This window comes from Lissotriton vulgaris, chromosome 4_1, assembly GCF_964263255.1.
Source record: "Lissotriton vulgaris chromosome 4_1, aLisVul1.2, whole genome shotgun sequence".
In the NCBI taxonomy this organism is placed as follows: domain Eukaryota; kingdom Metazoa; phylum Chordata; class Amphibia; order Caudata; family Salamandridae; genus Lissotriton; species Lissotriton vulgaris.
In genome coordinates, this window is record NC_141691.1 from 1,805,202,442 (window position 1) to 1,805,220,320 (window position 17,879).

The following is a 17,879-nucleotide window of genomic DNA, read 5'->3' on the forward strand; positions in this document are numbered from 1 at the left end:
TCTTCAAGGTTTTTCATCACGGTTCCACATTTAAATATGGAGGTCTCATGCAGTTAATATAATGCAGCTTTTGAAACTTGTATTCTTTCTCATGAATTCCCACTGTCACATCAACCCCTATAACATTATAATGTATTTAACAGCAAATCCACCTTCCTATTACTGCTTTTAATCACAACAAGAATGTATCTGATGGATGGCCCAGTGAGCTAAGATCCGAATGCTGACGCCCCCCACACACCCCCGCGGTCCCTACTACCAACCTATGTATCCCTTAGCCAGTGCCATACCAAAATAAACACATCCTTCTGATGCACTTGTTGTTGCTTTTTATTTGAGGCCATGCATCGAAAGCATAGACTGGGTGACCGAATCAACAATCAACCTAACATATCAGAAAGTATACGTATCACCGTATCAAGAAGGTCCCAATGTGTGCAACAACGAACGTGCCATGTAGGCTGAATGAACACATTTGTAATGATTCGATTTACATTGAGCATTGCCGGTTGCTGTTCTGGCCCGCACACTTTTGTGTATTGGTAAGCTGTGTCCCCAGATCAGTATTCCATTGTGATTGTAATACCTTCACTGACACGCTGAACACCAGCATGCAATATATAGATTTCGGTTACAGGTCTGCGTCCTCACTCACCTAGAACTACTGTTCAGTTATCTTATGCTTATTCGATTTAATAGATGATCACTCCAAGTTATATGAAATCTGCTTTTCATTCTGTATGTTTCACAAAATGTATGTCTCTGTTGTAAAACCTATTGACCTCCAGTTGCATCATTTCTGATGGATACATAATTTTATTGCATATTTCTCATTTTAAAAGTATACCACAAGTGCTTGAAACGCTTGCAAAAGATAATAGCCCACCAGCACCACCAAGTGGCACTTTGAGGCTCCAGCCATGACTCCACCCACCTAACGTGATGTCAACAGCGTATAATAGGTGCCAACCTGTATGCTGGTGTCTGTTTTTTTAACTTTTTTTGCGTCCCGATCCAGGCATGCTAAGAGGAGCTTTGAAAGCTTTAATAACATTGACAAATACAATATACAATGTATGTAAATACTTTGAAGTGTATTTCTATTTGGTACTAACTGGTCAGAGGAGAATGAAGGTATTGAGGAATCAACAGGAAGAATATGTATCCCCCAGAAATATCTTTACCGAGCTTAAGTAGCTTTTGCTTCTAATGACTACTTTTTCCTGAACATTCTTCACTTTAAGAATGAGTCCTACTGGCCTTGAGGTCAATATTAGGGAGTGGTGACTGGTCTTTATTGGGATTTCATCAATATTCACCATTCCCTTCCAACCCTCACTACTTCTAGATTATACTCGCAACCTTCCCTAGGGAAAGCCTATATGCTAGATGACTAAGCATCCATACTGCACGACCACGATTGAGTCCTCCGAAAATCCCACCTGAAATTCTTGAAGTTTAAGATCTTCAACAATCTTCAATGAGGTGAGAATAAGGACTGCCGATTAACCAGGGAAATCAGGTAGCACATACCTGGCCATGTATCCAACATTGCTTGCTTGGGCAGTGAGGTAGTAATGTTTAGCAAAGATTAGTAGATATGACCATATAGTCCTCCGGTAGATGACAGCCACCAGACATCGCCATAGCCGTCCGGGATGGCTACAAGATCACCCAGAAGGACCGCGCCAACCAAACCGGAGGAGGCATCGCCATCGTCCACAGAAACACCATCCGCATCACGACCAACTCCGACGACATCCTCACCGCCGCCGAGCACCTTCACTTCCAGATACACACCGACCCCAAGACCACCCTCAGAGGCACCCTCATCTACAGACCCCCGGGATCCCGCACACAATTCAGCGATGCCATCGCAGACTTCGTCAGCCCGCACGCCCTAACCTCCTCAGACAACATCCTCCTAGGAGACCTCAACTTCCACCTGGAGAACAACAATGGCAGCAACACCGCCGCCCTGGTGGACAACCTCACCAACCTCGGACTCAAGCAACTGGTGACCACCCCCACCCACTACGCCGGCCACACGCTTGACCCCATCTTCTCCTCCAGCAAGCACATCTCCTTCAGCCACTTCACTGGACTACACTGGACAGATCACAGCTGCGTCCACTTCATTTCAGGAGAACCGCGACCCACCACATCCCACAACAGGTTCTCTGCAGAAGCTGGAGCAAGATCACCGCCGACCAGCTCATCACCTCCCTCAGCCAGAACCCTCCCACCCACACGATGGACTCCAACGAAGCAGCCCGCAACCTCACACAGTGGCTCACCAACTGCGCCGATGACCTCGCACCACTGAAGAACCCTCCCAGCAAACCCGGCAGCAAGAAAGCCTCCTGGTTCACCAACGACCTAAAGAACTCCAAGAAAACCTGCTGCACCCTCAAGAAAGCCTGGTGCCACGACCAGACAACAGAAAACATGACAGCCCTCAAGAACGCCACCCGCAAACACCACCAGCTGATCCGCACCACCAAAAGGACAACATTCAAAGAACGTCTGGACTACAACTCCCACAACAGCAAGGAACTCTTCAACATCGTTAAAGAGCTCTCCAACCCCAGCCCCGGCACCAACGGCATCATACCCTCCCAAGACCTCTGCGACTCACTCGCCTCGTTCTTTAACCGCAAGATCGCGGACATACACAACAGCTTCGGCACACAGACCACGTACCCAACCACAGAACCAGCGACCCCCACCACTTCTCTCAGCACCTGGACCTAGGTCAGCACCGAAGACACCACCAGCACGATGAACACCATCCACTCTTGCTCCCCAACCGACCCGTGCCCACACCACATCTTCAACAAAGCCGACTCCATCATCGCACCCCAACTCCGGGACATTATTAACAGCTCCTTCACATCTGCCACCTTCCCGGAGAGCTGGAAACACGCTGAGCTCAGCGCCCTCCTGAAAAAACCCACCGCGGACCCCACGGACCTCAAGAACTTCCGCCCCATCTCGCTCTTCCCTTTTCCGGCCAAAGTCATCGAGAAGACCGTCAACAAACAACTCGCCGCCTTCCTCGCGACAAACGGATCCCTCGACCCCTCGCAGTCAGGCTTCCGAGCAAACCACAGCACCGAGACCGCCCTCATCGCAGCTACCGATGACATCGGTCCCTGCTCGACAACGGGGAAACAGCTGCCCTCATCCTCCTGGACCTCTCAGCAGCCTTCAACACCGTATGCCACCGCACCCTGATACAGCGCCTCAGCAACACCGGAATCCAAGGAAAGGCCTTGGAGTGGATCACCTCGTTCCTCGCCGGTAGAACCCAGAGAGTCCGCCTCCCCCGTTCCGGTCCACGGCCACCAAAGTCATCTGCGGCGTCCCACAAGGATCCTCTCTCAGCCCCACTCTCTTCAACGTCTACATGAGCCCCCTCGCAGCCATCGCACGCCAACACAACCTAAACATCATCTCCTATGCAGACGACACCCAGCTGATCCTTTCCTTCACCAACGACCCCTCCACAGCGAGAGCCAGCCTCCAGGAAGGAATGAAAGACGTCGCCGAATGGATGAAGCTCAGCTGTCTGAAACTGAACTCTGACAAGACGGAAGTCCTCATCCTGGGATTATCCCCCTCTGCCTGGGACGACTCCTGGTGGCCCCCTGCCCTGGACACAGCCCCCAAACCAACGGATCAGGCATGCAACCTGTGCTTCATCCTGGACTCCTCCCTCACGATGACCAAGCAAGTCAACGCCGTCTCGTCATCCTGTTTCAACACCCTGCGCATGCTCCGTAAGATCTTCCGGTGGATCCCCACCGTCACCAGGAAGACGGTCACCCAGGCCCTCGTCACCAGCTGACTGGACTACGGGAACACCCTCTACGCCGGAACCACAGCCAAACTCAGAAAAGACTCCAGCGCATACAGAACGCTTCGGCACGACTCATCCTGGACATCCCCCATCACAGCCACATCTCTGCCCATCTGAAAGACCTGCACTGGCGCCCCGTCAGCAAGAGGATCACGTTCAGACTCCTCACCCACGCACACAAGGCTCTCCACAACATGGGCCCCAAATACCTCAACAGTCGCCTCACATTCTACACACCCACTCGCCAGGTCCGATCTGCCAGCCTCGCCCTCGCCTCCGTCCCACGAATTCGCAGAACCACCGCCGGAGGAAGATCCTTCTCCTACCTGGCGGCCAAGACATGGAACTCCCTCCCCGCCCACCTACGTCGGACCCAGGACCACCTCTCCTTCAGGAAGCAGCTCAAGACCTGGCTCTTCGAGCAGTAGCGGCTTCCCCACCTGTCCCAGCGCCTTGAGACCCTAACGGGTGAGTAGCGCGCTATACAAATCTGCCTGATTGATTGATTGATTGAACACCTTTGGTAGCAAATGTCAGAGCAGCCGTGGTCCAAAAGGAGTGGGCACAAATGTCTCCTAGAGGGTCTTTCTCGACCGTGATGACATTTCTCTTGATACAGAGGATGACCTGATGTGAGATGCTATGTTTGATCACAGACTTCTCTTGACTCTGGCATACTCCATGAAGAGCTGATCATCCATTCCCTACGGTTGGGCCTAGTCGATTAACATCAGACCACATATGTGGGGGCTTGTCTATGCAGTCCCTCCTTCTCCATGGGATGCAAGGAAGAGATTAAAGTTTGAAGAGTGAAAGATTGGGCCATATAAAAGTCTGAAAGCACCTTGAGCAAGAAGGATGGACAGCAACACAGGAGAAACTTTTCTGGATGGAAATCTGAAAGGGACACAAACTTAGGGGACCTAAAGTTCCCCCACCATATGAGTTAAAGTTTTCGCAATGCTTTGTTCAAAAGAGGAAGCTAAATATGAAAATTGTGCTTCAAAGAATACTCAATCAATCAAGCATTTGTACAGCACACCAATCACTTGTGAGGGTCTCGAGGTGCTGGGGGGGAGGGGGGGGAAGGGTGTTCAGCTACCGCTCAAACAGCCAGGTCTTGAGAAATCTCCTGAAGGTCAGCAGATCCTGGGTCTGTTGCAGGTGGGTGGGGAGGGTGTTTCATGTCTTGGTGGCGAGGTAGAAAACTGATCTGCTGCCGGTGGTTGTCCGGTGGATGCGTGGAACGGTGTCGAGGGCGAGATCAGCGGAGTGCAGCTGGCGGATTGGGGTGTACAAGGTGAGTCGTTTGTTGATGTGTGCTGGTCCAACGGTGTGGAGTGCTTTGTGAGCGTGGATGAGGAGCTAGAAGGTGATCCTCTTGTTGACTGGGAGCCAGTGCAGGTCTCTCAGGTGGGCTGTGATATGGGTGTGGCTGGGGATGTCAAGAATGAGGTGTGCAGAGGTGTTCTGTATGCGGTTTAGTCTTTTCTGGCGTATGGCCGTGGTTCCTGTGTAGAGGGTGTTGCTGTAGTCCAGTCTACTGCTGACAAGGCCCTGGGTGACCATCCTTCTGGTTCCGGTGGGGATCCATTCGTAGATCTTACGAAGCATGCGGAGGGTGTTGAAGCAGGAGGAGGAGACTTGCTGGGTCATGGAGAGCAATGAGTCCAGGATGAAGCATAGGTTGCGTGCGTGGTCGGTGGGTGTCGGTGCGGGTCCCAGTGCTGCCGGCCACCAATACTGTGCATCAACACAACATAAAAGGAGATGCCATCAAAAAAGTCAAGACAAGAATCAAGTCTCACCGAGGAATCGTAGAGGGAAACAAGTACAGCAAGACTTTCAGAAAACACGCTGCCTAAAGTGAAACAAAAAATTATGGCATATTGTGGGAGACACATGAAAGCTGACCGGGCAGATATGTAACATTTGACTGTAGATACTGTTATCTCCTGCTGTGCAAGATCTCGTGTCAAACTCAGAATGATAACAAGTCGAAATTTAAAGTGATCAGCGCTGTCCAACTCACAGCACTAGTGTGCGACTCGCTTAAATGGATTTCGCAGCAAGTTTTCTGCCAGCCAAGATGACAACTTTAGCTTCATCACTGAAACCAAAGGGCTCTAGCTGGCACTGCTCAATCTCCAACTGCCCATCCACTGCATTTGGTGACTGGAGTGGAGGACCTGACCATTCTACTGTGATAGAAGGTCCATCATACACGGGAAAGGGGCATCTGAATGTGGAGTGTGCCCAATCATATATGCAGAGTCTGGGGTGACCCGATCAACTGTGCCCAACCCTATATCATCTTTCACATACAGAGTGGACCTAGTGGGAATGTGAAATTCATCTTATGAAGAGTGAGACTGCCTGACAGTAAATCCTTCCTGCTGCTAGTTGGCATCTATTATCCGCCAGTGATGTCAAGTCCGACACACAGAGTCGGGAAATCATCTCAAGGTGAGAAATCTGTTGAAGATATAGCAACCAGAAGTGCAGCTTTCATCAACATTTTTAAAACCCAGGAAATACCTTCCATACAGATTGCTTGTGAGAAATCATTTGTATGTGTGACCATTAACATTGATTTAACCGGAAAGGAGACTCAGGCATCAAAACAGTCTTCCACAATTGTGACAAAGCAGTATACATTTATTGAAATTGGTAACCTTGCTCCATATGTTGCATGCATTTCAGGCATGCATTGGAAGCATATCAGTTTGTGCAGTAGACAGAAATGGTAATAACCTCAGTGCAGTGCATAAAAACGCACTTCCCTTTGGCCAGTCAAGCTTCTTTAACAATTACCAACAACCAGCAGGCTGGAATGTATGTTTGATTTGAACCTGGGCTTTGAGATCTATCGTGACATCATTCACTCGATGGCTCCTTTAATGTGCCTAACTTACCATGACAAATCCCACCCAGGACTATGGATCTGATTTGAAATTTCCAGTCAATTATACCCTATGACAACTGTAGTGAGGCATTCAGCATAACTGTAATGTTTTGACAGAGTACCCCATCTGCCAAACTCTAAATTAGGTCATATGTTTTCTGCGGACATGAGTAAATAGTACTACATGTTTCACCATTTTGAGTTCTGCACCCATAATAAATTGAGATGTTTATTGACAACATCTAGCTGTTTCAAGGCTCTGTCTAATGGTTTGGGTACTACACTTGCAGTATCCAAGACTGGATCTAAAATATAATTAAGTGGCTCTATACACATAATCTTATATTCTAGTCATTATGTAAAATTAATTTCTTTACCATTGCTTACACTATTGAGTGACATCTCATGTTACACCGCACTCTTAGTCTCTGCACTACGTCGTTAGTAGCATTGACTTCACAGAAGAGTTGTACATATTCAGCCAGCCCTTTTAAGAAACATCTATTTGTTCCGAAAGTTAGTGTGTGACCCTGCACTAAATCTCATTTGTAAAAAAGACATCCTCTACACCCAGTCATTTCAATCTGCAACTCCACATGCAGTTTGTACCAGGACTGACCTGCAACAATTAATACCATAAGGACAGTAGCACCGGAACAGTGCTAGTCAAGAACTAAAGCATCTGATAGAGAATTCTAAACACAGATTCCTTACCTCAGAATTATCCCCGTCCATCAGACTGGATCCGGAAATTTTGTCATGAGCATCCCCCAGCGAAGCAAATGCCTTACGATGGAACAATCCCCATTCTGATCCCTGTATACAACAAAAAGCCAGAGGGGCTTTGTCTGAAGCTGACTTTGGTGCCAACTGGAGCCATACCTTACAGGCAGGAGTCTGAGCCCTATTATTATGAGCTAAAACTTGGGTAGGATTTGGAGGGGTCTCTGGACCATGAAGGATAACAACTTCTAGATACCAATGTGGATTGGTGTGAGGACTTGGTGTAGACCAGTGAACTGGACACATATCAATATTCTGCAATGCTTTCTCCCCCTACCACGGCTACAGATTAGGGAGCATTTTTTGCAATGGTGGTGAGAAGGGCAGCTGAGGTCCTGGATCTTAGACTACCCTCAGTGGCAGTCAGGATGAACTTCTTGAAAGAGGTGGCTCAGGCAGGAGTCTCCCCCTCAGAAACGCTTCTCCCTTTTAATGAAGTCCTTACAGACATCCTGCTTGGGACTTGTTCCAAGCCCAGCACATGAGCTCCTGTGAACAAGATGATAGCCACTGCCCTGCCCAGGGGACCCTAATTCCCTCTAAAAACACCCTTCACCAGTGAGCTTGGTAGTCCACGCCTCCACTTACCATGTAAATCCTGGCACATTAATTACCGCTGCACTGGATAGGGTATCCAAGAGGGTAGACCCCCTAGACAATACAATATTTTCTCTCACCAGCCTGGTACTATGGTCCATGAACACTGCATGCTTTTTGTGCTATAACACCCTAGCTCTCTGGGATACAGTTGTGCAGGTGCTGCCCATGGTTCTGGAGGAGGACTGGACCATACTTTCCCAAGCTGTTGCAAACGGGAGAGATGCACCTAAGTTCACATAAGATGTGCACTGGATACCACCGACTTTCTAGGCAGAGCGGTACGTGGAAGGTGGCCTTACAGTACCACTTCTGGCTGAGAATAACTGGCTTTCTAGGGAATGTCTGAGCACCAGTCATAGTCATGCCCTTTGATGGCTCTCATCTTTTTGGAGACAAGGCAGACTCAGTGGTGGAGGGTTTTGAGGACAGCAGGGGTACAGCCAGGTCATTGGGCCTTTATATAGCACCTATTGAACACCAATCTAGCTTTTGTTGCCATAGAAGGGGTACCAGCTGTGTCTCTACCCTCCCAGCCAACATGGCACGCAAGCTTCCCAGCCTCTGCATAGACAAGAACGCAGTACCTACAGGCCTTGTGTTCGGGCAGGCAGAATACGGGCCTGTCCACCAACCCCTCAACAGCCACAACCTTCAAACTCCTACAGTTTGCCCTTTTACCATCATGGGCACCCAGTGAGAGGCAGAATACACCGTTGCCTGCCCCATTGAAGCTCTATAGCATCTCCAAAGTATCTGAAGGAGCTACTGCCTCACCTTCATGGCTACCCCGCACCGATGCCACGCTCTTGTGACAAGCTGATGTAGGACCATCTTACCTTGTTCCAACAGAAAGTTACAACTCTCTTGTCCAAGGGAGCCATAGAGAGGTTGCCGACACCAGAATAGGTCATGATTGCCATTCCATCTACTTTCTGGTGCTCAAAAAGGACTGAGACCTTCATCCTGTCTTAGACCTACGCCCACTCAATTTCTTCTTCAAGAAGGAGAAGTTCAAAATGCTTGCACTCTCTGAAGTCCTGTCTGCCCTGGACCCGGGAGACTGGATGGTAGCGTTGGACTTGCAGGACTCATCCTTCCACATTCCTGTCCTGCCTTTGTACACGCATTACCTGCGGTTCAGAGTGGGCCACAAGTACTTTCACTTTGCAGTGCACTCTTATAGCCTTACCAACCCCCTATTGTGATGACTGGCTGTTGCAGATGGTCTTGCTCCAGGCTGTCATTTCTCACCTCCAAACTATGGCAGACCTCTTGCATTCGCTGGAGTTCACTATCAATGTGCTAAAGTCACAGCTGACTCCCTCGGATACTCTATCCTTACATATGAGATGTTCTGGACACTGTGCAGTCTTGGGCCTACACTCCCATACGGCAATGGCAGGATATTCATGCAATAATACATTTGTTTCGGCCTCTATCATGTGCAACCTGCTGATGACATATGCATATGCAGGCTCTGCATTGGGACCTAAAGTTCTAGTGGGCATAGCATCAGGGGAATATTTACAAGGAGTTAATGCCATCTGACTGTCACTTTTTAGACATTTTGGTGGCTTTAAATCCTTAACCTTATTTAAAAGGCAGTGTTAAGTAACCCTGGGCTTAGTTCACGAAGTAGCGCTACGCATACCTACGCGAAGTGCACTTCTCGCCACGCAAGCTATGCGTAGATACATGAACTGCATAGTGCACTGTGCAAAATGCTGTTTGCACTGATTGCACAGTGCCGGATGCTTATCCGCACTGTGCAGACATTGCAAACTGCATCTTGCACAGTGCAAGTGGTCGTTTTCTGCCGCTTGAGTAGATTTGTACTCGATCAGCAGCTTTCTCAACATGGACTGGTAGTTTCTCACCACTCGCAATGAGAAACCTAACCTTCCCGCGCAAGAATCTCGCAAGGAGGTTTATTATCCATGATCCCGATCGGCAACTTGATGTTGCTGATCGCGAAGGAGAAAAAAGTCTCGCCGGGATGTTATTTTGCTCACTCGCGGTTGGCAACTTGACGATCAGGGCTGCGAGCAAGCAAAAAATGCCCGCTATGCATTTTTGCACTGTACTACGTGCAATTTGCGTAGTGCATCGTTGCGCAAACTATGCGAGCGTAGCGTAGTCCTACGCCCAGGGTCAGTGTTAAGCCACTTAGCGTGGCTTAACATCCCTTTGCAAATATGCCCCTTACCACAACAGTCTGTTGCAACAAAGGGGCGAGAAATGGGCGTTGCAGTGTGCGTTCCACCACAGCACCCATTGCTTTTGACACTGTCCCCTACTTACAAGTGTGGCATAAAAATGGAGCAGTGCCAAAAATAGGACCAGGGAAAAATTAAACAGGCACAGCAAGCCAAAAATGGTTCTCCTCATTTTTGCTGTTTCTATGTGTGCTTCATTCTTCGGCACACATAGACCCAACTGGATCCGTGCGTTCCTCACCTGCAGAAGTCAAAGATTCAGACTGCCACCCTTCCTCTCCGAACCCATGGAAATCAACTGCAGAGTACCCCAGGGATCCTCGCTCAGCCCAACCCTCTTCAGCATCTAGATAGCCCCTTCGACTCCATCGTCAGACAGCATGGCCTTAGCATAGCATCCTATGCCAATGACAGCCAGCTCATCCGCTACCTCACCAAGGATCCTATCCCCACCAGGCTTAACTTCCAGAAAGGAATGCAGGGCGTCGCATCCTGGATGACCAACAGCTGCCTGAAGCTCAACTCAGAGAGGACAGAATTCCTTGTACTTGGAACCACCCCCTCAGCATGGAACAACACCTGGTGGCCCCCTGCCCTCGTCAGCCCTCCGACCCCCACGGCCCATGACAGAAACCTCAGCATCTTACTCGACTCCTCCCTCTCCATGAACAAGCAGGTGTGCAGTGTAGTTCTTATATTCCCAATAGGCTCTACTCATTGGAATAACATAAACAGCAGTGTAGACGTAGGACTGAGGTCATCTAGGGGGAAACATCCTTTACAACGCAACTTTTACCACGCAGTGCCTTTATGACGCAACTTTTACAACGCAAACCATTACAATGCATTGCGCTGGGGGGCGCTCTAGGATAGGGAATACGTTTAATTTACTATCCAACACCTTCCCTAGTGTCCACGGGGACTGGAGTTGGAATAGTAAATTAAACTATTTACTTTCCAGCACCCCAAAGCGCTATGCGTTGTAAAGGTTTTCGTTGTAAAAACCGCGCTGTAAAGGCATGCGTGGTAAAAGCATGCGTTGTAATGCCATACATCCCATCTAGGTCTCTACTGACTATGTAAGACTTAATTAGGTTTGCCAGCTAGCTCAGAGGTCACTAGAAACTTTCTCAAATGGGGTTAACTTCCCTGATTAGACAAGAAGGGATTAGCTTCTGACAACCGCATAAACATGACAACTTTGCTCCCTCAGAATAAAGAATATATCTCTAGAGTTGTGTGAAAACAATAGACAGATATTTCACTCAGTCAATCGTGCATGCTTAATTTCATTAGAGTGCAGAGAAATAGAGAGACGGGCGTTTTCAACAAAAGTTGTTATTTATTGAGCAGTCTTCTTTCTCATGCAAGAGAAATGAATTGCCACAATTGCAATACTTATCATGAAGTAAAGTGCGTACAGTAAAAGGAGTATTATAAAATAATACTGTAAAAGCATTGATATGGTTTCTTAGCCATATGATACTTTAAAACGGATAAAATATATACATACATAAAACATTGAATAACGTACTCAACTGGTGCTTCTAAGATACGCCTACCTGACCTAAGCCTAATACGTGGGAAGGAGTAAGTAAGTTGCAGTTTTAAGTTAAGTTGGTTTTTGCCAAGAATCTGAATCAAGAATTCTCTTAAGGTTTTAATCAGCTCTGTACCTTGGTTATAGAATGAAGGAGGTCTTGTATCTCTCTCAGGACTCGATCTCCCAGTAACCCGCAAGGGTGACTGGAAACACTGGAGCTGGATTCTCTCAACAGGAGAAAAGACAGCTTCTTTCCCAGTGCGTCAAATGGGAGGGACGGCTTCCTTCGGCTCTCACATCAGCTGGGCTTCGGGCAAGTAGATAGTCGCTCTGCTCCCAACCACCGTGTGTTTGCTTAAGGCAACGTTGGTATATTTATACCTGAAAGGTGCCGGGTTTTGACGTAAGGTTGGACATAAGACGTGACTAAGAACTGTCACTAAGAACTGGCAGTTCTTTCAGGACTCTCAGGAGTTCTAGGACAAATCAAAACAAAAGCAGGGGGAATTCCCGGGACGCTGGAGGTTTGGTTTGTTTAAAGAACACATTGTACTTTCTAGGAGTCCAGGGAAGTAGCCTTGCCGTATTTGGACCACATTGGCTATGACTAAATATGGATATGATTCTTGTGCCTTTATAAGGATATGAATTGTTATAACCGCATAAGGGCATGAATCCGGAATATTTAAATAGGGTCCTAGATACATTCACAACACCCACTCCACGTATAATGTCCATCATTACTAAATACTAAGCAATATATAAACATATAGGTATGCATGTATTTACCAGCCCACCCCAAAATACAAAAAATGCATTTGAAATGGTATAGATACACGAAAATGAGTATTATACTGTACGCTTTTAAGCAGTGGTATCATTCAGGCTGAATTTTGGCTGAATGAATTGCGAAAATTACATCTATGAAATGGCTCTGAATACAGAAAGAAAGCTCGCAACCATTTCATCACATATTTATACAAGATTATAAATGTGCTAAACAGTCTCTAAAAATAGAAGCTCTGTTCTCTAAGAATAGTTCTACTTTAAGCAGAGTACCTTGTGCCAAAAAAAAAGGTAAATATTTTGGAAATTGGGAAAACATAATTTCGCTTTCATGGGAATAAAATAGTTCCAAATGATTTCAGTAGTGTTGTTTATAAAAACTGAAGGCCGAATTCAGAGTTCAGGGAACGCTGTGTGTTCGCTATTTCAAATATTATTCTCGTTGTTAGGGGACAACATTACTTCAGATAGGCCGGCAAAAAATGCGTCTACAACAGTAGGTGAAAGTTGGGCCAACTCCGAAAAGTTGGAAATAGTGCATATGTGCGATGCATTGCCATCATCGATGTCAGGATCAGCAATGTTCACGGACTGTTGTACCTGTGTGGTGCCGCTTTCATCTCGTACTTCACCGCCACCTAATCGTAATGGTGAAGTCTCAACGAATTCCGTCATCAGAATAGGTAGCCGCTGAGGACAGCACGTTGCATGAGTCGTTACCGGACAAAGCAAAGCATTGATATCCATTGGTACTGCTGATGGTAGTCTAAGACAGACGTCCAACACGCATTCTTCTCCGCATAGCAGACATCGAAGCACAAGTAAGATGCAATTTTGCCAAATTGGTCTGAATGAAAGAAACCAGGTGGTATTCAGATCTCTTATCCGGGCCATTCCGAGGACTTTAGTGATACGTTCTCGGTATCGTATTGCTAGGATCGTTTTTTCCATCGTAGCCAGAGTTTTGTCTGTGACTTGGCTTGCAGAAGGAACAAAAATAAAATTGATGCTACGAGGCCCAAAATAAGAGGCAGGCCGCCGAAAAGAGAATGCACAATATTCGGGAAGATGCCAAGAACTGCTTCGAAGAGTGTTAGCAGTCAGAAAAAATTGTCTTAAATACATGTGCGATGCCACTGGTTTCTGACATGTTTAAGATTTGGCTTAACATTTCTATGAAATGCACAGGGCAATTTGTCGATAATAGGGTATGTATCTCTGCCGCAGTCCTTGCAACTTGCAGGTCATACGTCTCTTTGGACGAGGTTAAAGGCACAGTTGTCTGTAAAAGAATAGACTTCATTCTGCTTAAAGTATCAATTCGAATAGAAGAGATATTCACATAAGGCCATATTGCCGCCTCCATGTCTGGATTGCTGTTTGGATACAATACTTGCATACAGCAAATGACCCTGGAAGTAACAGTTACGAGATAGGCTTTTCCTGGCACCATGCCACAACAGCTGTGGTCACTTATTAGAACGTAGCTACCGTTGGATAGTTGTCTGAAAAAGGGTTCTATCTGTGTGGTAGGGGTGCCGTGCAGATGACATGAAAGGTAGTTTGACGAACCTTCGCAGGCTCCATGCAAGTTAATACCTTGACACAGAAGTGTACCGGTTAGTGATTTTTTACAATTGTTACCACTAAGAAATACCTATTTCTTCCCTTCAGTATAGCATTTGTGTGTATACGGTAAATTCCAGGTCGATTTGATGTATGCTTTACCCAACCTTTCATACAGGCCTGCTGGTATATATATTTGGCAATACTTAAACTGGAAAGTTGTTATTGGAATTGTAATTGTTCCGTGTATTATCCATTCAATGACAGTTCTCTCTGACATTGTCAATGGTAATCTCTCAAGTTTTTCAATGATCAGAATCGTATAGTCTGCTCCTTTTTGAGCCAAACTGATTTGTTTATCAGTAAGGTTAAAGATAGAAAATAATGACGTTATGTTGATTAGACGCCATGGCACGTAGCCTGAACGCAAGTTTTGTAACGTCCAGCCTAGCTGTACAATAGAACGTAACTGGGACTGACCATGTTATAACATTAGCAAGTCCTGCTCTATTATATCAATAGCAGATGATACAATGCTGTCCAGTGAATATATTCTGGAGGACAGAGTCGTTAACCCATTGTCCACTACAGAAAGTGATTTTTCCAAATGAATACAATCAATTTCTCGTATTTTTTCTGCAGTTTCAATTTGCGTTACTTTCCAAGCTTCGTTGTAAGCAGCGTATATACCGGCGTGTATGAAATGTTTTTGATGCTGTTTGCGAGGTCCCAGTATGAAATCAGCACCGTCTTTAAGTACAGTCAAGTGTTGCTTAATTTCAGCCAGTGTGGATATTAGTAGCCACTCAAGGCATAATTTCCCTACACTGTATGTTGTAACTATCCCTGGATGTTGTCTCTGGGAATATCTTGGGTCTGGCCTGGTCTGTTTGAACCCCTGTATTTTGTTCAGGAATCTATCTTGACAGTTATTTGTGTCTGTGGGCCAGATCAACCATTTTTCCAATCAGGATTTGTTCTGTTTTGGTGTAAAATATGGGATACGTCTATCTCCACATCTGTAGTGCTATTACTATCAGGTATGGGCTTTGGAATAGACGTTTTTTTTAACTCTTTTATCTTGGCCAAACCAAGACAGGTTGTTTGCTGAATGGTGTCATTCAGGAACATTATTTGTTCTGGGATCATGCAGGCTCTAAATAATGCTTCTAGACCTTGTACCTGCCAGTCTTTTGTACCCCAGATGGTTTTTGTTTCAATGTTGTTTTTCCAAATTTCAAAACCAAATGTAGACATTTTATCATAAAATTTTTCAGAATAAAGCAATTTAGTATTTGTCAACATTGTTTTCATTCCTCGCTCATTTAACATTTTAAAATAAAACGTTTCTGGATCACTGTTGTTAAACCCTGAGAAGTATTGGAATTTCTCATAAAATGTTTTCGAGCTGCCTTTTGGCGGAGTTGGACAATGTTCCCAATGATTTAAGTAAAAACATTTCTAGGTTGAGCAGATTTATGCAAATGGTGATGACCAAAATGATTATAGCAATATAACTCTTCATATTTTGATGAACCCTACAAATAATCATGTTCTATGAATTTAGCTGACATTTGTAAATCTGACATCATATTATTAATATTTTCAAAGTCTCATTCATCAGAGAAAGTACTTGGTGTCACAAAGTCACTTAATGAAACCTTGAACTGATGTGGATATTTCAAGAGCTCAATCGGGCCATAGATTTCATAATCAGTTTTGCCCCATGCTACCTCACTGGGTATTGGATTGGCTGTGATGTTCACTGATGACAGTTCACTTTTCTCGATGTGAGAGGATCTGTGAGGCTTTAGGACCAAGTTGAGGTTCTGACTTACTGTATCCATTGTACTATATTTTCCATCAATACATTTTCCCAAACATACAACCATAATGAGCCAAAGTAGGAGGAAAAGTACACCTAACACAATCCAAAATTCAATCCATGGTGAAATCAGATATGTTTCTTTTTGTTGATGAACGAGTTCAGTCATTTTGACTTTGAAAGTTTTTGTTGCTGGCTTGTCGCCATGTTCACTTGGATCATTGGAAAAGTCATCGAAATTGATGAAGTAGCCAGATGCAGTTCTGTCAATTGTTGGAATTCCTTCCGGATTTTCATTAGTCTTTGGATCTTTCTTTGTTTCAATAGCATAGTCTGATGCTACATCATTGTAGACTGGTGTTTCTTGACGAACTGTTGCAATTTGGGTTTCAAGAGGCACAAGTTCCATGGCTTTGTTGCATAGTCCTTTTTTATTCACTGAAGGTTTGTCAAAAGTGATTAGTCTTTCAGTTTGAACCTCTTGGATTGTCGCAAGATTTGGTCTTCTGCTATTTCTTGGGAGTCCACTGGGCCTACTACTTACTATTGGCCACATGATTGTGGTTTTATCAGGTCGATGGATACAACTCTGTTCTCCTTTTTACCAGCAAGGGGTGGTAGTACTACTGATCTATTTCCGCTGACAGCTAAGACAGGTACTGCTTTTCTGTAAGAAAGCCCAAATTCCTTCTTCACCGCAATCTTTTCTCTGACCAGATCCCCAATCTTTGGAATCTAGACAGGTCTTGCTGGGACAGGTGGTTCTTAAGTGGTCGTTGGCTTTAACTTTATGTTACTTAGACTTTTTCTTGTTTCATTCAAGTCCTGTAAAACAGCCAAACGATCTTTGATATCAAAGGTTTTTTGTTTTACCACTGAAGTTTGACAATCTAAGTCCTGGATTTTCATTCTAGTACCGAACAATAGTTCGTAAGGAGTGAAACCTTTTAGAGAATTCCTTGGCAGATTGTTAAGACTACGTTGGACACTTGTTAGATGTTTGACCCACCCATCACCCGAATCTAATACCCTCGCCGTTATAGATTGCTTTATGTCACGTTTTTTTCTTTCCACTACCGCATTTCCCTCAGGATGGAAGGGAAAAGAGTACCGCAATGCAATGCCCATGCTGGTCATGGCCTCTTTGTAAGCTCTAGAGCTAAACAAAGGACCCTGGTCAGAATGTAGCATGCCAATTGCGTATGTGCCGATAAAGACTAGCAAATCTTTTATAACAGTTCTGGCGTCAGCCGAGCTCTGGGGCCTACATCTTTAGTGAATCTAGTCTTAATAATTATGGGAACACATTTCTCCGACTGGATTTCTGCGTATAGATAACCTGATGCTATCTAAAAGAGGTGTCTGGGCATATGTCTGGTCCGGTTCACAACTGCGATCTCTATTGCTGTCCTGACAATCCATTGCAAAGTTATAAATTTGCAAGCTCATCCCCGGCCACCAGTATTGTGTTTGTAATTCTATTAAAGATTTTAAGATCTCTTGGTGCCTCAGACCCTGTCCCATGTGTGCTCCTTGAATCAAGTAAGCTCTCCGGTTCGTGTTTGGAATGACTCTATCCCCACTCCAGGGACTTGAGCAAAAGGAACGGAGTTCGCATCAATTATGTATTTATTTTCAAGTGGATAATTTAGAGGTAACGCCGCATAGTTGCCTGTCATTGAGGCTTTTACTGCTAGTAGCTTTTCACCGTCTATTTGTTTTTTTAGTATGCTTTTTTGTGACTACGGAAGCCGGTTGAACCGCTGCCGCTGTGGCTCGGTCAGCCAATGAAA

At 45.7% G+C, this 17,879-nt stretch overlaps 1 protein-coding gene across 1 annotated transcript in view; it reads left to right on the forward strand.

Annotated features, from left to right (window-relative positions):
• LOC147724582 (fibrocystin-L-like) overlaps positions 1-17,879 on the forward strand; it is a 2,246,326-nt gene that overhangs the window by 1,435,132 nt on the left and 793,315 nt on the right. The window lies entirely within an intron of this gene.